Below are 25,859 nucleotides of genomic sequence, written 5' to 3'. Positions count from 1 at the left end.
CAGGCGGGGCGACGTACTTCCGGCAGCTGTCCGGGGAGGGGCGGGATGCGGCGCTGGGTGCAGGCTTTTCGCGGCTGGGAGGAACGGGGCAAGAGGGTTGTTAACCTTCTGGTGCCGCTAGGGCCTGCTGGGTCATTCGGGGCCACCTTTGACCCTGTCCCCCTGGGAACGAGGCTGCGGGGTCGACCTCAGCCGCTCGTAGGCCGCGCCGTGTCCGCCGCGGAGATCCGGGGATGGCGCTTCTGTGCTGGTGTGTGTCTTGGGAGGTGGAATGGGGTCGAGCGGGTCACCGAAGCGGGTCGCTCAGCACAGCTGCGCCCAGCTGTTGTTTGCCGCGGGGCCTGGATGACGCTGATCGCTGACTCACGGACTGCAGCGGGGAGACACTGGGAGAGCGTTGGCTCTGGCCAGGGTTCCGTGCACCGGTGGCTATCGATCCCCGGGACGCCCGAGAGGCACCCGCTGAGGAGGAAGGGGCTTTCTGTCCGTAGATGATCGCTGGCGTCCAGAGATGAAGTCTCGGATGCTATGCAACACCTCGGGCCCCAGCTTATGAAGTTAGTTCACCGCCGAGTGATCATTCTCTGGACTTGGGACGGACGTAGGTGGTGGCTGGAAGAAAGAAGACACCAGAAGCCATACATTTAAACCTTTATCCTGAGTTTAGAGTCTCCTTAAGACTTTCAAAGCTAAACATGGGTTTCTTGCACATGTTGAAACTGCAGTGGCTTAGAAAATCCTCTCCGGTTAAGCAGGCGTACTTTTTTTTTTAAAAAGGGGGTTATGTAACCTAGCCAGTAAGTACAATATAACAGGTACCTTGTTAAGTACATTAAATGATGGATGTTATCTTAGTTAACCCTCCCAGAAACTCTTAAGAAGGAGGCACTAACGTTATTATTCCCCTCCTGTATGCGAGGGAATGTGTTGTGGGTGCACATGAAGAAGAGCATTAAGTGCAGCTTAACTAAACACAGTTTGACCTGGTGTCAGTGGAATCAGGGGGACCCAAGGACCTAGCTCCTCCAGTCTATTCTGTTGCTCACAAGCTGCGTGTCTTTCCGCACATCCTACCCTTCCACTCACAGAATGCTGCTTTTGGTGTAACCAGACTTCTGAACCACATTTTTTTTTTTTTTTTTTCACTGAAAGCCCCTGGTTAGCTTAAAAGGTGATTCTAGAAGTTACACTCCAGGGCTTCTGATTCAGGAGAACTGTAGTGAGGGATAGAATTCTGGTTGGGGGATGCACTCTGAAGTAGTTCTAGATTCAGCAACATTGGGGGGGGGGTCACTGTGAGATATACAAATGGTGAGCCAACTTGTCATAGGTGGCTGTGAGTAAGAGCAATTATTTGCTATGCAAAAAGATCCTTATGATTGCTTGGCCTTTAGAAGCTGGTGGGGTGCCATTCTTAAATGTACCATCAAAGTTCACTGTGCGAGGAAATCCCATGCAGTTTATTTGTAAAGTAAGGAATATTTAAGAGAAAGTCATTTCCATTTGTTACATAACCAGATCTTTTACCTATTGGTTTTACTCATATTAAAGAGTAATTAGTGAGAGGTTTAGACTCCACAGAACACAGACTTGAACAGCATACAGATGTGCTTGATTTACACGGGTCCCTTCTTAATAATTTCTACATTTACATAAACGAAGCTAAGCATTTAATCTGTAAATTGGCAAGATATGACACATATGTAAACCACCAATGAAACCTTTGGGAACATAGTTACTACCAGAGGACAATGGGTATTATTAAGATTTTCAATGGCTAAAAGTTTCCCTTTAAAGAACACTAGGTTTAAACATCCAGTGAATACTGACATGGAATGTGGCTTGCCTTATCAGTTTCAGAGCAGAGCTTTGAAAGGTTATTTTGTTGGTTTGAGCTGGTGATACCTCCACTCAAGCTCTTGTTAATCATTTTTTAGCTGAAGTGTTCACAGTTTCTAGATTACCTGCATAAGAAACTCTGAGGGTGTTTGTCCAAAGTGCAGTTCCCAAATTACATTAAAGTCCATATCAGAATCTTTTGTGTATTGAAGTTTTGGGGATCCAATGAGTATCTGCAGGGCATATGGTGCTTTATAGGTCACAGGCAGGCGACTTCATAATTCCTTTGGATGCTGTCCTTCGGAGCTGCACTCATGAAGGGTACTGAGCCTAAGGGGGTTTGCCCTTGAGAAGTGCTTTGCTTGGCTTTCTGCCCCACTGCCAGTAGCATAGACTGGATGGGATTCTATAGTAATACCCTTTTAAATATTCTTTATTTCTCATTTCTCCATCTTGCTAGAAGCAGAGCAACGACCAAAAGAAATGCAAAAACAAACAAACAAACAAAACAAATGATAACAAAGTCCAGGAAAATGGCAGAAACATGTTTGGAGGAGTTTGGGACACATGAAATATATTGTCAATAAATAGGATCTAGTGGGAACAACATATTGCTCTAGGCCTTGGAGGTTCAGCAAGGAACAGGAGAGACAAGGTTTTATTTCCCAAGGAATTTACTAGCAAATGTGTCTCAAAGAATGTATATTGACAACACAATACCCCAATCCATACATCCATGATAGTTGGAGATGGGTCCTTTGGAGGCAGGTAGAGTAAGTGATGAGTGTGTAGCTCCATGATAACATTGGTGGCTTTATAAGAAGATGACAACTGAGTTTGCATGCTCCTTCTTTCTCACCGTGAGATATCTACCCTCTGTCATGTTAGGATGTAGCAGTGTTGGGGAATATTATTTTAAGGTGTGTTACTTTTGTTTATGTTGCATTTGTTTAACTCTGTGAAGCTGTGTTACTCTGCACATCTGAAACACCTGATGGTCTAATAGAGAACTGAGTGGCCAATAGCAAGGCAGAAAAAAGGATAGGCAGGGCTGGTGGGCAGAAAGAATATACAGAAAGAGAAATCTGGGAGAGAAAAGAAGTAGCCAGAGGAGGAGGACTCCAGGGGTCAGCCACCCAGCTACACAGCAAGCCATAGAGTAAGAAATAATGAAAGGTATACAGAAATAGAGAAAGGTAAAAGCTCAAAGGCAAAAGGTAGAATAATTTAAGTAAAGCTGGCTAGCAACAAGCCAAGCTAAGGCTGGACATTTATAATTAAGTATAAGCCTTGGTGTGTGATTTATTTGGGAGCTCAGTGGCAGGCCCCACCAAAAGAGTAAAGAAAAAAAAAAAAACATGGTAGGAAGGGCCTTGCCAGAGGTCACCATGCTCTCAGACTTTCCAGCCCCTTCAATCCTCAGTCTGGCACTGTTATAGCAGCAGATAGTAGACAAGGCAGGATGTTCCAGAGCCCAAAGTCATGAATGTGAAATTCTTACTGATGTAGACTCACGGAGGCAATGGAACAGGGTAATGGGATGGCATGGTATTTGTGTGAGGTATTTTACTTCACATGCAGTTATCAGGACTGATCAAGGGTAAGACTGGGCTTGCCCCAAGTATCAAAAAATTAGCTATGGAAAAATATCAGGGCATGGTGTTTTATTTTTTCTCTTTTGGGGGCGCATCACTCAGCTCCCAAATAAAGCACACGTGGAGGCTTATTCTTAGTTATTTACATCCAGCCTTAGCGCGGCTTGTTTCTAGCCAGTTTCCCTTAACTTCACTTATCCCATCTACCTTTTGCCTCTGGACTTTTCCTGTTCTAATACTTTGTAAGTCTCACTCCTACACTGTGGCTCACTGGGTAGCTGGGTGGCTGGCCCCTGGAGTCCTCCTCCTTCTCTGGCTACTTCTTTTCTCTCCCAGATTTCTCTTTCTGTATATTCTCTCGGCCTGCCAGCCCCACCTATCCTTTCTCCTGCCTTACTATTGGCCACTCAGTTCTTTGCTAGAGCATCAGGTGTTATAGACAGGCACAGCAACACAGCTTCACAGAGTTAAACAAATGCAACATAAACAAAAGTAACACACCTTAAAATAATATTCTACAACAGCATGGCAGTTAAGAGTCTCAGCAGCTAAGCTCACTGGCTGCTCCTCCAGAGGACCTGGGTTCAATTCCGAGCAGCACCTACTTGGTGGTTCACAAACATCTGTAACTCTTGTCCCAGGGGATGTGACAGTCTCCTTTGGCCTTGTAGACACTGCACTGCACACATGTATTACACAGCACACATGTAGGCAAAACACCCATACACTTACATATTAAAAAAATAAATAAATACAATGATGTCTGTAGCTCAGATAAAAAGGTGCTTCCCAACTTATGACAGTTCTGTGTGCAAGAAAACAGTGTGGCTGGGTGGTGGTGGTGCACACCTTTAATCCCAGCACTTGGGAGGCAGAGCCAGGTGAGTTTGAGGCCAGCCTGGGATACCAAGTGAGTCCCAGGAAAGGCACAAAGCTACACAGAGAAACCCTGTCTCAAAAAACAAAAACAACAACAACAACAAAAAAAAAAAAAAAAAAGAAAGAAAAGAAAACTGTGGTTTTACTCTCCCAGAGTCACTGACAATGTTCACCCTGGAACATCTCATCCCATGCTGCGTCTGTGGTGCTTGAGAAAGTCATGTAATATGACAGCAAGGATCTCTAGTCCTCTGAGTCCACAGACAAGTTGCTCAAAGCTATCCATGCCACCCAGGAGCTGTAGGGCCTGTGCTAGAACACAGTCATGGCCTGACACACTATGACGGACCAAGCTAGAAAGAACTTGATTCCTACCGAATAGGAAGGGAAGAGAAAGGCTTCCGGGACATTGAGAGTGGGGTCTTGGGTGGAGATGAAGTTGGAAAGGTGGGCAAGAACTAGTTTGTGAGTGCTGTACAGTGATGGGTGGGCACGGGATTGTGTTGTGAGTATGGCAGGAAACCTTTAGTGAGTTGTGGGCTGGACAGGGGACCGGACCAGCTTCATTTGCTTGTATTGTTTAAACAGGAGAGATTGCTGGTGGGCCAAATGTAGAGAACCCCAGCTCGACGCAGTGATTGAGGGGAGAGATGAGAGATGGTGTGAGAACAGATTCTGATCTGAAGGCACAGCCAGCAGGGCTCTGGTGAGCGGTTGCTTGGCAGACTCTTCCCAAGTGTACTGTCCACATTCTCCCCTTCACATGCTGACAGCCCTGTGGTGATAGGTAAGACTGAGAATGCTCACATCCCACCTTCTGTCCACGGCTGTTAACCTTAGGAAGTCGGGGAGCACACAGAAGCAGGAAGAAAACACATTCTTTTTTTTTTTCCAAGTTGCTTCACTCCGGGGGGCGGGGGAAGCCTCTGGAAGACCCTCCAACTCTGTTTAGCCCCCTCTCCCTGCTAGGGTTGCATTAGTCTTTGGGAGGAGGATGTTACTTTGTTTGTTTACATAAACTTTATGTCTTAAAGGTATATAAGTCAAGCATTCACTGATGCCAGCCATAAAGACATTTATTTTGAAACAGTTCTTGAGCCAGGTTTGGTGGCTCACTACTGTTATCCCATCCCTTGGGAGGCTAAGGCAAGAGGACCACCAAGGGGTGGAGGCTAGCCTGGGCTATAAAGCCAGACCTGGTCTTAAAAAGCTGACAAAAGTAGCCGGGCGGTGGTGGTGCATGCCTTTAATCCCAGCACTCGGGAGGCAGAAGCAGGCAGATCTCTGAGTTCGAGGCCAGCCTGGGCTACAGAGTGAGTTCCAGGAAAGGCGCAAAGCTACACAGAGAAACCCTGTCTCAACCCCCCCCCCCAAAAAAAAAGCTGACAAAAATAAAAACAATAACAAACCTTTGGAATTCATGTTTTTTTTTAACATTCATTAAAGTGGAAAGAAAATTTGTGTGCTAATGAGATGGACGTGTTTACATTTGCATGAAGGACTAAGTCTTGGCTGAATATTTAATACTGAAGGATGCAGAGCTTCTCCCAACAGTTTCCAGAGTGGGTTGATATTTTTGTTACACAACTGTGAGTGCTGAGAATGCCGTTTTATGTAACCATGGAGCATAAAGTGACCATGTCAGAGATTGTTGGGCATTCTTTCTTAAATCTAACCCAAAATGTACGTTTAAATCTTTTTTTAATGAAATGAAAGTCAGCAACTCAAACAGCAAGTTTTAAATCCAGCAGTATAAAGGTAGACTAATCTGAAATGTGCTGAAATACAGTGGTTGAAAGTAAGAAAAGAGGCCGGGCGGCAGCGGCAGTGGTGGCACACGCCGTTAGTCCCAGCACTCAGGAGACAGAGCCAGGCGGATCTTTGTGAGTTTGAGGCTAGCCTGGTCTACAGAGCAAGTTCCAGGACAGGCTCTAAAGCTACACAGAGAAACCCTGTCTCAAAAAAAACAAAGTATGAAAAGACTCTGTTTTTTCCTGGTTAAGCCATTGTATTCCTGTAAGAGCAGAAAATGTTCTGTGTACAGTAAAAACACTGCAGTTCTAACACACAGTAGGTGTGACTTGGAGCATGGTGTTTGAGGCAATGCACATTGTGGTGAGTGATGTGATGGCGTGCAGAATGCTCACTGGTGGTCAGAGCCAAGGCTGCAGTGACGTCATCCAGTGCAGCATAGGCAAGCACTGTCAGAAGCGTCTTGGCCTAATTAAGCATTTGATTTGGAAGTAGTTTCAGTCATTGTGAATTCATTGACATGTCTTTCATGTCCGCCTCCTGCATTCACGTATGCAACTCTCTCTGGGGTCACATCCCACAGTTTAAGAAGCCAGACTACCGACCTATGAATGTAGGGTTAAGACGGGGAAGGACTTAAGCTGATTCCTTTCCCTTCATCAGCTTATTTCAGGCAATGGGAGGGAAGGGAGAAAGGGGTGACAAGCGAATGTGCAGGCAGAAGTGGGGTAGGGGATGGCTCACAAGTTGTTAAAGAAGAGAAACTTTGGCTCTGCACCGCCCGACGTGCTGCCGAAGTCCAGTGTCCTGGCTAGCTTCGTGTCAATTTGACACAAGCTAGAGTCTTCAGAGGAGGGAGCCTCCACTGAGAAAATGTCTCCATAAGATTGAGCTTGTAGACAAGCCTGTAGGACATTTTCTTAATTAGTGATCAATGGAGGAGGGTCCAGCCCATGGTGGGTGGGGCCATCCCTGGGCTGGTGGTCCTGTATTCTAAAAGAAATCAGGCTGAGCAAGCCTTGAGGAGCAAGCTAGTAAGCAGCAGCACCCCTCCATAGCCTCTGCATCAGCTCCTGCCTCCAGGTTCCTGCCCTGCTTGACTTCCTGTCCTGACTTCTTTCAATGACGAACAGTGCTGTGGAAGTGTAAGCCGAAAAAAACTGTTTCCTCCTCAACTTGTTTTTGGTCATGGTGTTTCATCACAGCAATAATAGCCATAAATAAGACAGCCAGGTATATGCCTTTGAGAGTGGATTTGTGATTTCAAACCGGCCTTACCAGCTTGGTACTGGAGAGGTTGTCCCTTGTGCTTATGAGACCCAAAATAGTCACAAACTGTAAATTAAATTCAAACACATCTTACCTCTCTGAAGTGCTCACCCTCCTTCTATGCTTTTTGTTTTTCTTCCCCTCAAGAAGATCACAGCTATCCCCACCTCCTCCGCTTTTCCATCTGTCCTTTTCCTCCTGGCTGAGGTTTTTTTTTTTTCTTTCTATTTATTTTAATTAATGGATTTTAAACACAAGTGGTGAAACAGTTGATGTTCAGCTTTAAGAGGCAGTGAAAGGGAAAATTGGCTTTCCTCACTGTCAGGAAATGGCCGTGTGTTTGTTGCTGGCACCTGCCTGAACAGTGAGGGACCGGAAAGGGCAGGCTAGTGAGTTCTGTGGGCTTACAGGTGAACGGAGAAGAACACCATTCTTCCTGGGGAGGTGCCCTTCCTCCAAGGATGCCTATAAGTATTTCTGTATGATCCTGGACTGTGCATTTAGGATCAGTTTAGGATTGGAGAGCAGGGTGCAACCTAACTCTCTAAGCATTCTGATTTGTGAAATCCATGGTCCCTCTTTTGACGGGATTTTAGGCAGGATGTCTGCCTCGAGCCCTCATTCTGTGTGTGTGTGTGTGTGTGTGTGTGTGTGTGTGTGTGTGTGTGTGTAATCTGCACCCTTAGTAATTAATCTTAAAATACATCCGGTGCATTTGGAAGATTTACAATAAATAGTTATGATACTGCATACATTTCTTTTGAGATGACCTTGTGGGTGTTTTGAGAGAACCACTTTTCTCAGCTTTTGGTGAAGCTTAACTCTGGAAGCTAGGGTGCCGGACAAGCCTCGGTCACCAGAGCCACCCTGAGCCAGTGGCTTCCAAGTTCATTGACTCACTCCCAAGCAAAATAAAATCTGGGGAGGGAGTAAATGTAGATTTTTTAAAAGGAAAAATGAGAAAGAGGTCCCGAGAGTGGGAGGGGCCCCAAGGGAGGAATACTGTTCTGTTGCCTGCCCAGTCACAGTAGGGCATCCATCCACATGCCCTGTTTGTGGGTAGTCCCGCCCAGTCAGAGGAGTGGCCATGTGTGCCCGTGATCCACCGTGGGCTTTGCAGGCAGTTGCTCCAATCTCAAGGTGAACTGCACTCCACACCTTCTTTTGGAAAAGCAACCTTGTCAGTAGCAGCCCCCGCCCCCCCTGTCATCCTCGAGCCGAGCACCAGAAGTCACAGTACAGTTGAGACGTGGGGCAGCTGCAGAGACGTGGGCCAGAGTCTCATCTACCTTACCCTCTCCTTCCAGATTAAAAACAATGGTGACTACATGACATTAAGCAGTGTGTTTTCATGCTGCAAACTGCTGTGGGGTGTCACAAAAGACACCTCCAAGTGTATTTTAAAAAACGACATGCAGGGGACACTCAGCAGCGTGCACGCAGTGATGATCTAGTTTCTTCTTTATGTCTCTGTTGTAATTTTTTTTTAGTTGCTGTGGATTGTATCGACTTTTTCTGACTATAGATCATGGAGCAGAGTGAACAAGAGTTCCTGTTGAAAGCATTTGTCATTATTCTGAGTTTCCACAGCCTATTTTTCAAAAGAAAACTTCGTTTCTTTCTAAGCACAAATTATCATGCAATCAGAGGGCCATGTCTTGCTGTTGAGAAAAGCAAAACATGCCTCGAGTTAACTACACATTTCAAGAAGCCGTGCTGAGGTAATTGACAGCCAGCATCCGAGCGCCTTGGATGCCTCTAAGCCAGCAGCCTTTGGTTTAATTAGATAATTAGCCCTGGTCAGCCTGCACTGAATGTACAGGCAATTAGCAGTGAATTTGGGCCGCTAAAGCCCATTTTCCCCTTTTGTGTTCCTTTACTGTCATTAAGAGTTTTAACTACTGAACAATTTATATCGTCACACTAACAATCAACTTTATTCTCATCAAATTCTTTGCAAGTGAGAAAGCAATGAGACCTGATGTTGGTTGCACAACATTAAGTGATTATGTTAAGTAATGCCATTTATTTGCCTGGCCATCCCGCTGCGGTATTATGTCAAACAAATAGGGCTTTTAGAAGCAGTGCACGCTCCGTGATTTCGATGATTGCTTTATTTGTCAAACTCAAGCAACTAGCGAGAGCTGTACCTCAATTGGTAGTTGTTTCTGAGTAGCTTTCAGAAGACTTGAATAAAAGAAAAGTTCCATAGTTTCTTCCCGAGGCGAGGCCCTCTCAGATCAGAGCCTTTCTTCCTGGCTTAGTGGTCCTTAGAGCCCTGGAACAATTGGCAGAAGCATCGGTGAGAGAGAGAAAGTTCCATGGGCTCACAGGTGAGGGGGGAGCACTGTGGCCCTCTCTCAGATGTTTCCCTACATGGCTTTTCTGCCGTTCTTGACCTTGCTTTGGGCAGGACAGAAGAGGAACGGGAGGAGGAGAGGGTGGCGCAGGCAGAGGTGCCTTCAGCAGGAGAGGTGTGGCAGGGGTCGCCAGCAAAGGACAGCTGAAGTCTCAACACTGGTCTGCAAGGTGTTTACCGTGATCTGGTTCTGGATGTGTGAAGCAAAACTCTGAATTGTATCTTTGTCAGAAGTGAGTTTGGAGAAGTGGGCGTGTTAAGTTTCTCCAGGCTATTTTAAGTTTTCTACGTCCACAGGAGGATCACTTGTAGTAGCCCAAGACCAGTCTGTTCCCATCACAGTTTGTGAAGGTCCTTAATGCACAGACCTTTCCACAAAACTCTGCTTTACTTATTTACAATCTAATAGGATTTGGGAGATTAAGCTTAGCGTTAGAAAATTAGTCAGCCAATTAATAGCCATTTAGGAATCAATTAAAGGAATGTATTGCTTACTACTTAAGCAGAATTAAAAATGGATAAACAGAATTTTCCTTCTGAGTGGAATATGAATGCTGGCTTATAATTCTTATCTTGAGACTTCCCATCTGGCTGGTCTTGGAAATATTTTCTTCCCACAGCAAAGCAGTAACTAGCAATTAGAGTTTCAAAAATGCCAATTTTAATCATGACTTCCATTTCCCAAATAGAAAACATACATGAACTATATAAAGCCTCTTGCTTTTATTCAATTTACTGTTTTGGAAAGTAATTTAAATAATTCAGAATCGAGCTTAAGGTAGCCCAGGCATGTTTAAGAACCCAGTGCAAAGTCTTCCTAACCCCAGTCCCCTTTGCTCTGAAGGAGGCACAGGGGTTTGACTGGCATTGGTGGCCTCTCATTCAGATTGCAGCTGTCCAGCGGCTAGCACACAGTAGGCTTTTCCCACTAGGACACTTGGCATTTGGGGGTGGCAAATCCTTTCTTGTTGGTGATGTTCTCTGTGTGTAGGATGTCTAGCAACACTCTCAGCCTCTTTGTTCTGTAACAGTGGCACCAGCTTCTCCACCTACCCAGTCGCCGGAACCATAAATATCTCCATCTGTTGCTGATGTCCCTAGGTTAATACCCCCAGCTGAGAGTCAGTGGTACCAAATAAGACCTTGGCAAGTTTTTCCTTTAAAAGCATACTTTTTTGCATGTGCTTATATCAAACATAATACACACATTTATGTATATGTATGTATACAAACAATATACATATGTATAGTTTGCATATACTGTACACATGAATATATGTATACATATAATACACATGTATATGTACACATATACTGATTTATATAAAATGAAGTATGTCAAATTTGGATGTCTAGATAGCCTTTAGTAAGTCTTTTTTTTAAATTTTTGTTTTCGTTTTTTTGAGACGGGGTTTCTCTGTGTAGCCTTGGCTGTCCTGGAGCTTGCTCTGTAGACCAGGCTGGCCTCGAACTCATAGAGATCCACCTGGCTCTGCCTCCCGAGTGCTAGGATTAAAGGCGTGCGCCACCACTCCATGGCCCTGTTAAGTAAGTCTTAGTAGAAATAAATCAGTCAGAATCTTGATGGTTTGGGGGCTCCCTGGTGAAATGCTTCTGCACCCAAATTGTAGCTGGCCTTCTTCTACGGCGGTGAGTTTCTGCACTAGAAAATCCTGGTCTTCCTCTTAGAACACTGGTGTCCCCAGGAGCGTCTTTTAGAGCAGAGCTGAAATTTCAGTTTCAAGCTAAGATGCCGTTTGTGCCACCCCAGCTTCCGGCTGATGTAGTCTTTGAGCCGTAGGACCCAGGAGAAGTGGACCATGGACCCAAGAGCTGCGGGTGAATGGGAAATGCCTTGGCTGAGAGCGAAATGAAACAGGACAATCTCTAAGAGGCTGCCGTTAATGAGTTAGTCCTGTTGCTGTTGCTCTCACACATTAAAGTATTTGCTTTTCTCTACTACTGCTTTTATCTTTGTTTTTTGTTTTTTTCAAAAATAATGGGTAAGCAGACGTGGCCTTCTTTAGCAGGTGAATGAATAAACAAACCGTGGCCTACCCAGACAATGGGGTTTCAGCCCTAGAAAGCGTCAAGCTATAAATGCAGTAACAGGTGTGGAGGGAAGTTACTACATGGATCGAAGTGGAAGAGGCTGCTCTGAAAAGACTGACTAGTCTGAGTCCAACCACAGGAGAGTTTGGGAAAACATGGCCGTGGTGACAGTTAAAGGTTGATGGCTGTCGAGGGCTGGAGGAGCAGAACTGATGAGCAGCCAGACGGAGGACACCTAGACACCAGAGCTCCTCTTTCTGGGGCAGTAGTGGAGGAGCATGCCATGTAAATTTGCCCCAACCCATCAAGTGTACACAGAGTATGACTCCTAATGTAAACCAAGCATCCTGAGGAGGATGATGTGTCAGGGTAGCTGTAACCAGTGTGCGGAGGATGATGTATCAGCTGTAACCAGTGCCTGACTCTGGGCAGGGGCAGGACTGACTACAAGGACCGCATGTGTGGGAGCAGATGGAATTGGAATCTACACCTTCCCCTGATTAGGTGAACCTCTTTTGGGACATCCAGCTCAGCATCACAGGAAAATAAAATAATTCTCCCTTGCTCATTTTGCTACTCTGACTTTAGGCTCTGGAGTTCAGCATTTGACCTCACATTTTTTTTTGAAGGCCCCTTTGCCTCAATGAAAATGGTCATAATATCATACCTAGGTGACAAGTTTCATATTTGTACCTTTGGTCTTCCTAATCTGGCATTTTGGTTTTACCTTTCTTCTCTTCATTCAGACTTTCCCAGAGGCCTTTGCATAAAGACAGCAGCTGTGGTTAAAGCAGTAACAGAGGCGTAGCCGTGCAGTGGTCAGGTGGGTGCTCAACTTCCCGAAGTTTGCGCCGCCCCCAACATGTAACAGTCTCCGGGAATGATCTCAGTCCTGCTTTCAGACATCCTGTCTCTTTTTTCTTAAGTGCAGCCCTATATTTCGCTGAGGTAGAGGAGTACCGTCACCAAGCCTGCTAGCAGTGAAGAGACAGAAAGCTCTGGACAGACAGGTGAGCCATTTCCTCACCGCTGGGGGCAGGGATTGTGGGAAGAGAGAACCTGGGAAACTGGGCTCACCTGTTGATGGAAACCTCTCCTGAGGACAACAGCATGCCATTGATGTATTCGTATTTTTTTTAAACAGAACTCAACACTATAATGAACATGGAGCATTGTGGGAGCCTGTTCTCAGGTTCCTCGTGGCTTTACCCAGCAGGTCCGCATACAGGATGATCAGGACCATGGCCCTGAGTGCAGGTGTCTGAGATGGTCTGCACTTGGCTGTGCTGGGGGAGGAGGTCTTTTGCTCCACCCCTTGGCATCTTTATAAAAACCCTGGGGCAGAGACAGTCGGGGCCCGTTGGAAAAGGTTCCAGGTCCTCTCGAGGCTATCCTTTATTTTCTGTTTATCTCCACAAGATTCTCCGCAATAAATCCTTCTATCTAATATTTCCTGCTGCTCACACTCAAGAAAACTCTGGGGAGCTGTGGGGTTGGTGGGTAAACACCCCACAGAGCATACTCCTTTTGTCTTTTTCCCAAGTGCATTCTGGACTCCACTCTTAGAAGATGGACGTCCTGGGGAATGTCCTAGAGAACTGCAGACAATGTTAACAAAGGAACAACGAATCTGAGGCTGGGATGTCTTAGTTGTGCTTTGCTCAAATGATGAGAAGAATGATTCTGACTTCCTCTCTAATAATATTAGTAAAGGGGGAGAGGAACTGGGGGAGTAGCTCAGTGGTAGACCCCTTGCCTAACGTCAGTACAGCCCCGGTTTGATACCCAGCTCCACGTAGATACCGAAAGGTGGAAGGGAAGATAAACCTCACTTTCTGAGCCTTAAGTGTGAAGAGTTAAGGAGAACGGTCAAATAAGGCAGTCAAGAGTTGTGTGCAGGTACGGGCGGGTGGTTTGCTTGCACGAGTGTACATGCTTGTGGGGGTGAAAGGACAACCTCAGATATCGTTCTTCAGGTGCAGTCCACGTTTTCATTCTTTGATACAGGGTCATTCATCCAGTTAGCCCCAGGGAGCCGCCTCCCCAGTGCTGGGATTACAGACCAGCCTGGCTGGGATTATAGTCACTATGCCTGTCTGCTTTTTAGTGTGTGTGTGTGTGTGTACTAAATTAGTATATTAACATATACTTAATATATAATATAAAACATACTAACACATACATAATATATTAACATATACCTAATATATAAAATATAATACATTTTTTTTTCATGTAGATTCTGGGACTGAACTCAGAACCTCATGCTTTCCAGGCAAGGGCCCAACAAACTGCACTATCGGCCCAGCCCACTAGTTAATACTTTTTGATTGCTGATGGCATTGCCCTTCACCTTCCAGCACCAATAGAGGGAACACCTTGGAGGCACCCCGTCCTCAGGTGCCAGTCAGCCACACAAAGAGCACACCTCTTCTTGTGTGTCACTGCTTGGTGATAAGCTCGTCAAGATGTGATAAGCTAGTCAAGTAAAAGGTCCTGAGGAGACTGTACCCACTTTACATCTGCTGGCCCTTTGGGACTCCCTCATGGCTCCTTCCCATGCCTGGGAAGGCTGTTTCCCAGTATGGCCAGCAGTAGATGGGAGAGTTGAGTGCAGCTGTGACAACTTTGATTTACCGAGCCCTCGGAATGAAAGGAGTTGATCTAATTGTTCTTTATTGTACATTTAGAGGAGAATTGGGTGAAAGACCAAGAACGTATCATCAGAGCATGAGCACCTCAATCACTCCAGACCTCAGAAGTGGGGTTTGGTTATCACATATCCTCAAAGCTGAAGGTGGCTTGGAAAGATGCAGACCTTCAGTGGTGTTTGGGTCACAAGATGCAATCCAGGGAAAACATTTGCCTACCAGTTACCCTTCATTGTCTACAACATACACTGGGTTGTCCCAGGCCCGGTCCCCTCTCTTACCTCTCATCCTGCCTTCATTGTTCTACATCCCTCTTATAGACAGAGATGCTCACTGCGTGTGGCTGTCTTCTGCTTGTCATTTGGCACAGTTCTCCTTGTCCTCACCACTTTTCTGCGCCACTGTTCTCTGACCCCGAATCTCTTGCTCCTTCTGATTTCCTCGCTGCTTCCTTGAATGTTGCAGTTTGGTCTGGAAGTCCATCCTTGCCCCCTACCCCTCCAGGGAATGGCAGCCATTACTCTTCTCTTCCGCTTTAATGTGTATAATCATTTCTCTTCCTCCTAACACATTTCCGTGTCTCACAAACTACAATTTGTGGTGATATTTTATTTGTGCTTTAATAAATAAAGCTTGCCTGGAGATCAGAGGAATGGGAACAGCCATTATAAGTAAACAAAGAAGTCATGCAATGTTAGCATACACCTTTAATCCTATCACTTGGCAGGCAGGATCTCTGTGTGTTCAAGGCCACACTGGAAACAGAGCCAGGTGTGGTGGCACACTCCCTAAATTCCAAAACCAGTTAACCATGGAGGTGTGGAGGTCTGTACAGACAGGCAGGAAGTGACAGAGCTGGGCAGGAAGAGGAAGGGATGTAGCTGGACAGAGAGCGAATCAGATGGCAGAACAGCAAGGCATATGTGCGTGGGTAGACAGGAAGTATCTCACTTTTGGAAGCTGCAGAGTTGGTGAGGTAAGGCTGGCTGGTGGCTTTCCCTATTTCCATGATCTCTCTAAGGCTTTCACCCCTATATTTGGCTCCATGTTTTTTTATTTAATAAGACCATTTAGAAATTCATCTACAACAGTTCTCTTCCAGGGACCCCTGTTTCCAGGAACAAGTCCTATAGCATACCATTTGCAAAGTCACCCCTCGGCATTTACAAAACAGTGTGCATTAGTTGCTTTCACCTTTCCAAAGCACCTGATGGAAACAAGGGAGGGAAGGCTCGTTTTGGAGCATGAGTTCAGAGGGCTTAGTCCATGGTTGCCTGGCCCCTGCAGTTGGATAGAGCATCATGGCAGTGGGAGCCTGGGACAGAGGAGGCTCTTCACTTCATGGTAGATATGAAGCAGAAAGAGAAGAGGGCTATCACCGTCAAAGGCACACACCCAGAGCCCCGCTTCCTCTCCCTCTGCCCCAGTTCCTGAACTCTCCACTACCTCCCAACAAGGGCATTCATGTGAAAATTTTCAGACGGATGTGGATGACTCCAGGGATCTCACTAGTTTTGAAAGTACAGAAAATGAACCAATTTATTCTCAAACCCATTAGCATTTTCCATTGAGCTGTTGCATGAATGAAGTGCATTCAAAACTGGACTTTAAAACTTCTCTGACAAATACACTGTGAACAAGAGCGTGGCTCAGATGCCAGCGTATGATCTAGATGTGACCGGTGCCCCGGGTCAGCTCTTCTTCTGTGGCTTCCAGATTATTGGACAGCCGATAAAAGAGCAAGCCAGTCAAGCAGGTGTGCCTGCGCAAGCTGGTAAAGAGAAAGGGCCCGTGTTGTTAAAATAGTTTATCCAGACACTATTTCACAATAGAAAATTGCCTGCTTTCCCACACTTCTTAGTCAAGCCTCCCTTCTATTTAATGTACAAAATAATAGTTCAGTTTTCTGGGGGCCTTGGGATTTCCCCTGCACAAAGAGTATGGGGTGCCTTTTCATATCTCCAGGCTGGGGAAACCCCACTCTAGGCAAAGGGCCAATTTCAGAGCCAACAGCTCATTAAGGAGATTAGAGTCTGAGGAACCACAAAGATAATGACCTGGAGGACACAAGGGAAGACAATACCACTGCTCTGACCAAGGGTACAGTGACCTCCCTGTCTTAGAAAGAGGAAGAAGGATACAGATGAGGTGGGATGCCAAGTGAGCACAGATGTTCATTCCCCCTGGTGGCAGTGTGTTTTATGGGCACGTCTTCCAGAGACAACAGGCCATTTTCATCTTAAGATCTTTATTAAGCATCTAAACAGATGCTTTATAAACTGTGAGATAAAAATCAATCTTGGGCCTGGAGAGATGGCTCAGTGGTTATAAGCACTGGCTGCTTTTCCAGAAGACCCAAGTTTCATCCCCAGCATCTACATGGTGGCTCACAACCACTGTAACTCCAGTTCCAGGGGATCCAGTGTCTTCTGTCTCCACGGGCACTTCATGCACATGGTGCACAGACAGACATTCAGGCAAAACATCCATACACACACACAAAAAAAAGAAAAAATTAAATATATCAATCTCAACACTGCCCAGTCACAATCTCTCTGATAAACATAGATGCAAAAATTTTCATTAAAATACTGGCAAGCCAAATTCTAGAACACATCAAAAAGATCATCCACCATGATCAAGTTGGCTTCATTGCAGAGATGGAGGGATGGTTTAGCATACACAAATCAATGAATGTAATCCTTCGCATAAAGGACTTAAGGGTAGAGGTCACAAGATCATCTCAGTAGATTAAAAAAAAAAGACTTTGACAAAATCAAATGTTTCTTTATAATAATACTTTCATCAAAGTGGCATGATACAAAATTAACCTGCAAAGACTGGTGGCCTTCTTATACACCAATAAAAACAGAAATGCAAAGAAACCATGGAAACAATCCCATCCACAATTTCTATGAAGAAACCAAGCCCCCAATTACAGCTAACCAAGAAAGTGAAAGACGTCAGTAAGGAAAACCCTAGAACACCGGAGAAAGGGATCTAAGAAGACACTAGAAGGAAAGACCTCCCACACTCATGAACTAGAGGAACTAATATTGTGAAAATAGCTACTACCAAAAGCAATCCACAGACTCAGTGACCCTGTCAAAATTCCAACGCCCTTCTTCACAGACATAGAAAAGTGTCTTCACGTTTATGTGCATGTACAAAAGACCGCCCCCCCTCCAAAGCAAAGCAAACGAGCAAGAAAGAATAATGCTCAAGTTAGCCCATACTTGATTTCAAGTTATACCACAGAGCTATAACAAAAGAATAGTGGATCTTCTCGGTCTTTCTCTTGCCTCATAAGGACCACGTGACTTCAGTCAGCCACCCCATAGCTCGTCAGTTTCCCCCTTTGGGACTAAGCAGATCACACACTTCTGCTCTCCTGACTCTGGCCACTCTACTGAGTTAACTTAGTTTGTGGAGGTCCTCCATCAAAACCACTGCTGGGTAAAAAACACAATTTGCTGTGTGTCAGGTGTGTTCCCATGTGTCGAGAATAACCTTCAGTGCAGCAGTATTAAGACATAGGACCATTAAGAGGGGATGAGCTCATGAGGCCATGGCCCTTACATGGATTAATGAGGGGTTGTTGAGGGAGTCCGCGATAAAAGGATGAGTGATCTCCCTCCCTCCCACCTGCTGCTCTTTTTCTCTGTTTTCCATACCACCTTTCATCTTGGGTCAGTGCAGCAATAGGAAGCCTGACAGAGTGCCAGCACTTTTATACCAGGTTTCTCAGCCTCCTGAACTGTGAGAAGTAAATTTCCCGGTCAGAGGCATCTTTTTATAACAATAGAAGGTAGACAAAGATGATACAATAATCCTCTGGATGGAGTCACTGAAGTTTGCACCCCCCCCAAAATGTAGGGGGACAGTGATATCATGATGCAGCTTGAGCATTTGGCCTCATTGATATGCTTACCATTCTGTCAGTGGCTTATATTGATGTGGTCACAGGACACTGCATCTGTGTATGCATGTACATGGATGTGTGTTCTTTATTGTGAGAGTGGTTAGATTCTAGGTCTATGTTTCAATTTTCCTGTTAGTAGTGCAGCAGATGGATTTGATAAGCAGACCCTTGCCACCTCCACCCCATCACCAATCATGTGTTTCAATGGTAGCCTGCAGCCTGCAGCAAGGAAGAGATCCACCCATTGCTTTAGTAGGGTCCATGTGTCCAGAGTCACGCTGTGTCCTCCTTGCTCTTTGTAGCACTTGATGTGTTTTCTCCCCTTGTCTGTAAGGGTCTTCACATCCTTTGAGAAATGCCTTGCTAGAATGAAAGTACACAGGTTTGGTTTTCCCCTGCGGTGATTTGCCATGCCTTTGAGGATCCTTGTGGCTCTATCTCAACCCAGCCTCCTCTTGGTGAGTATGGCTTCATTTAAGCCCTCTAAGAAACATCAGGATATAATGCAAACTACTATTTTTTTTTCCCACTGTGATCAGTTTCATGACTGTAGGCAAGGCAGTTCATTTCTTCAGATTACCCCTTGGAAAGAAAATCTGTTCAGTGATGGGCATTCTGTTATTTAGAGTCCTGTGCTTAACATTTTATTCTAGATGGTTCCTAGAAACAGCAAGAACACTGCTGTGCTTTGTGACTTTTTTGTGAAAAGAAAAATTTTAAAATGTGTGCCAGATGACATTTAAAAAAATATTTATTTACTTAGTGTACATTGGGGTTTTGCCTGCATCTATGTCTGTGTGAGGGTGTCAGATCCCCTGGAACTGGAGTTATAGATCATAATCCTAAGTTTTCTCAGGTCCTGCCCGCCCCTTGGCCTTGTGTTCCTCTGGTCTTGCCTGGCCCTGTGGTCCCTCAGCCACATATAAAATAATCATTCAGAGGCTTGATATTAATTTATCAACTGTATGGCCTATGGCAGACCTTTGCTAGCTAGCTCTTATAGTTTAACTCAACTCTTAACTGTAGCACAAATCTTAAAAGGTCTTGCTAGTAAAAACAAACCCAGGGCCAGCTATTGGGGTGAATGCTGGAAGATCAGAGAGACAGAACAAGCCACAGCTTCCTCACCTCACCAACTGATCTTGTTTCCTCAGACGGAAAGCCTCTGATTCCTAATCTAAATGGATCTCAGCTGAACTGTTGCTAACGTGTTAAAAAGCTAAAGTTCCTGGTCCTCATGCCTTATATTTCTGCTTCCTGCCATCCCTTCCTGGGATTAAAGGCATGTGTCACCATGCCTGGCTCTGTTTCCAGTGTGGCCTTGAAATCACAGAGATCTGGATGGATCTCTGCCTCCAGAAGGCTAGGATTAAAAGTGTGTGAGTGACACCATTTTCTGGTCTCCATGTCTATCTAGTGGCTGTTCTGTTCTCTGACCCAAGATAAGTTTATTAGGGTACACAATATATTGGGGGACACAATATCACCACACATAACTATTAATCTAAGTATCACCATATTTTCTATGGCTTTACCTGCATCCCATTACATGTTGTTCCTAGGATGGCAGTCTAGCATCTCCCTACTCTGCCTTTCCCTTCCGGTCTCTCTCCTTAGATTTCCTGCCTGCTCTAAGCTGCCTTGCCATAGACCAAAGCAGCTTATTTACTAACCAATGGGAACAACATATATATTCACAGCATACAGAAAGACATCCCCCAGCACGTCCCCTTTTGTATCTAATCAAAAAGGAAACTTTTAGCTTTAATATAGTAAAATTATATATAACAAACATTATCAAGCAAGAATTACAGTTATAATATCTAGTCTATTTGTATTTGGCAAAATTAAAGAAAATATTTTGTCATCCATCCTATATTTGTGAGTCTAAAATTTCATATCTAATTTATCTTTTATTATAACCAAGGAAAATTATAACTATTTAGTCTTCAACTACACCAAAGACCCTAAAAGGCTATGATATTACCTAAGGAAACAAGAAGAGCATTGTAAGCAACTTCCAAAAGTCTAGAATGACAAAGAGAGCTAGCTGGCTGGACAGTCACCCAAAATTCCTCTGTAACGTTGGTGCATCCATCTTCAGCCTACAGGCCTAGAGTTTTTCAGTCACTTCTCCCTGTGTCCTGTAGAATATCTGGTAGTCTCCTCTATGAAGCAGGAACCTGAAGGACCATCTTGCCTTGTCTTGGCAAAATTTAGTGGTCATTTTTCCATGGGTCCTGCATGCCCCGTCGATACAACATTTTGTCAAGCAGTCCAGGCAAGAACAGTTTCTTGCCCAAATGGCTAGCTTTTGCCATAAGGAAAGCAAACTCCATATGGAGTTTCTTTGATGTCCGCCATCTTCTTTGAAGTAAATCAGTGCTGCCAGGAGCAGACGTGTCTCATTGTCTAGAAAGTCTAAATTTTTAAAACATTTTAAATGCCATGTTCTATAGGTCTTTGAAGTGTTTGAAGATTACCTACCTAGTTGAAATATATCTGTGTATACCTAGAAAACTTAACTAACATGACTATAAGTTTGATTATCATAGATGACTAATTATTAATCTGTATTTCTTAATTATATATTACAATCTTAAATGAGCTATATAAACATAATACCTTAAACAAGAGTAGAAATATACATACAGTATAACAAAATTAACTTAAAATTTGTATCAATAAACTAAAATCCATAGCAATGTAAAACATTTTAAGCAAGTTGTTGCTCTTTAAAAGTAGATTCAATAATCTACCCTTTTATCCTATCATATTTCTACTATCCATTTTTCTTTTTTAGAAAGAGATTGCATCTATAATCAACCTCCTTTAAATAAAAATAAACATTTATAAACAATATTTTAGGAATTTGGGCATAGTTTCATCTACTATTTCCTGCTGATTGGGGGTGCTGGTAATCTTATGGGGATCCTGAGAAAATTAAGAATTATAGTTAAATCTTGGTTGTAGTAGTTTGTGAGGCTAGATTGTCTCAGCCAGTTGCTTTGAAGCTGATTTTGGATGTTGGTTCATCTGGGCCATGGTGTCATCAGAGACCTTTCAGGGGGTCTTGCCTGATCAAACCATATTAGCCTGGAAGCAATCCATAGGTTCTCATCTTCTGTGGAGACAAAAGCAGAGCCTCTTTTCCAAAGCAATATATCCTTAGACATAAATTTTGAAGTCAAGATACCTTTAATATATATACATATAGGTTTAACTCAACAGCCTTTACAATCAAATGTCTTTCCATAGTTAAAAAGCCCAAAGACAATATAATCCAGATTATAATCCAGATTCCCTGTGTGATTTCCATTTTTTTTTTTTGGTTTTTCGAGACAGGGTTTCTCTATGTAGCTTTGTGCCTTTCCTGGAACTCACTTGGTAGCCCAGGCTGGCCTCGAACTCACAGAGATCCGCCTGGCTCTGCCTCCCGAGTGCTGGGATTAAAGGCATGCGCCACCACTGCCCGGCTGATTTCCATTTTTTTACATGGCTTATTATATTACTTTTACTGTCTCTAAAGATTTTATTTTTTAAAACTATTTATTTCTTTCTATAACTGTCTATCCTCCTTTTCCTCTCTCTTCTAAGCCTATGTACATTTTTACACACAATGTCAACCATTTAGAGGTTTATCCTATCTGAATCTGTCTTTTGTGTATCTAATAATCCTTTTCTTATCATTGCAAACTGCAGCATGGCTAAGACTGAAGCAGCAGCCTTGGCTGCTGACTCTGCCCATTTCAGCTCCCCAACATGGTGGAGGTACCCAGGAAAGTCACACTTACTCCGTCAACTCTAGCGTTCATGCTGCCTTCAGGTAGCATGCAGCTGGCCCATAAATGCTTTTTGTCTGTATGAGTAAAAAGTTAAATCCTCCATGCTGTGTGCTGCACAGCTTGGAGATAACTCTGTGGCTATACTTCTATTCTATGCAGGAATCCACCATGCTGCACTCAAGCCTGAGTGCTGTGGCATCTCTGTACCACGCCCCCCCGCCCCCAGACATGGAGTGGGAAGCTGTTTTGGGCTCCACTTTAGAATCTCTTATTAAGTTCTCTCAGGTTTTAGGTGGGGACTCTTGCCCCGTGTTGGGCAGCCAAATGTAGCTGTAAGTTTCCTCGGATCTAGCCCAGCCCTGTGGTCCTTCAGCCACTTATAAAATAATCATTCAGAGGCTTAATATTAATTGTCTCAACCACTGATAAAATAATCATCCAGAGGCTTAATATCAATTGTCTAAGCCACTTATAATCATTCAGAGGCTTAATATCAATTGTCTCAGCTACTTATAAAATATCGTTCAGAGGCTTAATATTAATTATCAACTGTATGGCCTAGGCAGCCCTCTTGCTAGCTAGCTCTTACAGTTTAATTCAACCCATAACTGTTAATCTATGTATGGCCACGTGTTCTGTGGCTTTACATGTTCCTAGGATGGCAGTCTGGTGTCTCTCCACTCTGCCTTTACCTTCCCATCTCTCTTCTTGGATTTCCCGCCTGCCTTTCAGCTGCCTTGCCATAGGCCAAAGCAGCTTATTTATTAACCAATGGGAACAACATATATTCACAGCATACAGAAAGACATTCCCCAGCAACAGATGGTTGTTAACTGCCATGTGGGAATTGAATCCAAGTCTTTGAAAGAGCAGCCAGTGCCCTTAACCACCTCTCCAGCCCCATCTGATGGTATTTTAGACATTTAACCACATTTTAAGTCTTTTCTATGAAAAAATAATCTAGATAAATCACTTAATAGAACCAAATACTTCCTCCACAATTTTTAATATATGTACATCTGGTTATATTTTTGTATGTTTAAGCATTTTCTTCTACATAATTTTTGTGCAAGAGACATACATATACCTAGCCACGTAGAAGGATTAGAGCCCCAAATTATAGCATTTACAGAACAGATCCGCATCTTTATTCTGTCAATTTAGTTGTTTTCTTAGGCCCCGGTGTCTGAGTTTCTGGAAGGTCATATATCTCTTCCTGCAGCTCATCAGGTACATCAGGGCAGATAGGCTGTAGGTAGTTGAAGGGAAGTAGATAACCTTTCATGGAACACATGAGACCTCAGAGCCTGCTGTCACCATAGCCCATGATGAACCTCTTGACTCTGTGGACTTCAGATTTGGTCTTGCTGAGGCTACTTTGGCATTGTCGGATATGACACAACACCTTGAACACATCAAAGAACTGTCCTGGGTCCCACAGATAGAACCTCCACAAGAGAGCTTGCTTCTGCTGTTGGAGGTGAAGCAAATGTCTTAAGTGACACAGAGCGCCTGGGACTTTGGGGTCCCAGGAAACCAAGTCTAAATCCACAAATAAGAAGGCAGGGTTTTTTGTTTGTTTTGTTTTGTTTTTTTAATTTCACAAAATATAAAGCCCAGGAGTGAGCCATTTCAAGGTTGGTGACCTCAGTGATTCCACAGATAATAAAGCCCACTTTTAACGTTTTCAATTCAATTCCTTGATCTTTTCCTGGGTCATCCTCTCCTGGTTGCTGGTGTTCCAGACATCATCACATTCTCACCCATTTTCTTTGAGATGAAGAACAGTCGTTTCTTTTTTCTCTTCTTTTTTAATCAAGGAGAAAGCTCCCCCCCCCACACCCCAGAAAGTTATCAGATGACTCTCTAAAACATGGCTAGCCAGAATGATGGCAGAAACTATCCCTAAACCAGTGGCTGATTTGAGAAATAGAATTTCTGTGGTTGTATTACGTTAAGTCTTAACTCCTAGCGGTTTACTGGGGAATCTCACTGAACTGGTAAGACGGAATGTAAACAAGGTCAAAGTTCAGTGAAGCACCAATGGGAGTGAATGGTTGAGAAAGTATATCCAATACTGATAACCACTAATTGCTACAAGCATTTTCTGCTTGAGTTGTATATCCATGTTTATGCATGCTCATGTTCACGTGTGGAGGTCAGAGAACAACATTGTGTTATTGTTGTAATAACATGGTGTTATTACTAAGGCACTGTCCACCTTGTTTTTGAGACAAAGTCTCCCACTGACCCGAAACCTGCCATGCAGGATGGGTGGTTAGCCATTGAACTCCAATCTCTACCTTACTAGTTCGGGATTTCAAGCACACTCTACCAGTTTTGGCTGTTTTCCCATGGGCTCTGGTGGTTAAAGTCAGGTCTTCCAGCCCAGGTCCTCATGCCTGAGCCATCTAATTAGCTCACATCTTCTGAGACAGGCAGAAGAAAAGATACTTTGCTTAGCATTCTGCCTTCCGTGAAAAGAAGACAGACATATTCTGTACAAAAAGTAGAAGTTACAGATTCTTTGTAACACTGAAAAGAACATCTTCACCCCACCGCTCCTTTTGAGACAGTGTTTCTCTGTATAGCCCTGGCTCTCCTAGAACTTGCTCTATAGACTAGACTGGCCTGGAACTCAGAGATCTGCCTGCCTCTGCCTCCTGAGTGCTAGATTAAAGACATGCCTTTAATCATGCCTTGCTTGAAAATAAAACCTTTTTTTCCCCTTACATAACATATTCATTATTTGGGATTTTTTTTTTTACAACGCACCCAATCATACTCACTTCCCATTCCACCCAGGTTCACCCTCCCACCCTTGCGCCTTCCCCTCAGAAGAACAAAACAACCCCCCCCCCACTCACCAAGTCCCATTTGTGTTGCCCATATACTTACTGGAGCGTGGTCAAACTCCCAGTGGCCAGCCCCTTAAAGAAAACCGAGTTGCATCCCCCCCCACCCCACCCCCCACCCCCCGCTCCCAGAAGCCAACAGCTGTGAAGAGCTACACTTCAGCATCTGTATCACAGCTTTTAAGGACTCTCTTCAACAGCTTCCTGTCTGGACTGTTTCTCTTCTTGAACTGGCTTACTCCTGGGGCATTTTTTGGGGGGGGGGTGGGTGGGCAGGGGGTGGGGGGCAGTTGTCACAGAAGCCTTCAATGTCTCTCTTAGCTATGAGTCTGCAGTCATTGATACCACTGCCAAAGAAGCTTCCTTGACAACAGCAGTGCTGGCAGCATGGATCAACACGCCCTAAGCTTTCAATCAGCAGTGAAAATAGTCACCAGGGCAGGCCTGCCCACTGCCGCTGAGTTCACACCTCCACCCTCTGCTCGTCCTCCCCACCGACACACTTGATTTGGGGCAGCACAGTGCTGAGGTAATCGTTTTCTTATCTCAGCCTATCAGGCTCGCCTCCTTCCCAGCCTCCTTGCAATGTTCCTTGTTGATAGCGGTGGCCACATGACATTCTGGCCAATAAGTAGAAGTCCTCTGAATGTGGGGTTTCTGGGAACTCTCATTTTCATGACAACGGGATGTATTAGAAGACAGAAGGCTCGCAGGGACCTCCCCCTTCTTACTGTGAGATAATATCAGGTGCTCTAGTAACTCTCTTGACAGCATGAGGTAATGGGCATGCGGCAAATATTCATACCAGAGACCCTGAGAACAAAAGCTTCTGAGTCATGAGACCAAGCCTAGAACTACCTACGTTCGGATTTCTGCCTGTGTGAGATCACTGAATGGCCTC

The 25,859-nt window shown here is 44.4% G+C and overlaps 1 long non-coding RNA gene across 3 annotated transcripts in view; it reads left to right on the top strand.

The window, feature by feature from the left end:
* The first annotated feature begins 11,704 nt into the window (after positions 1-11,704).
* The window catches only part of LOC107400181 (uncharacterized), a 41,355-nt gene continuing 27,200 nt past the window's right edge, over positions 11,705-25,859 (top strand). For all 3 annotated transcript variants that reach the window (XR_013046635.1, XR_013046633.1, XR_013046634.1), the window contains exons 1-2: positions 11,705-12,568; positions 12,672-12,755. This is a non-coding gene — a long non-coding RNA (uncharacterized LOC107400181). The remainder of the gene's footprint in view (positions 12,569-12,671; positions 12,756-25,859) is intronic.

This window comes from Peromyscus maniculatus, chromosome 21, assembly GCF_049852395.1.
Source record: "Peromyscus maniculatus bairdii isolate BWxNUB_F1_BW_parent chromosome 21, HU_Pman_BW_mat_3.1, whole genome shotgun sequence".
In the NCBI taxonomy this organism is placed as follows: Eukaryota; Metazoa; Chordata; class Mammalia; order Rodentia; family Cricetidae; genus Peromyscus; species Peromyscus maniculatus.
This window is presented reverse-complemented; position numbering and strand designations above follow the sequence as displayed.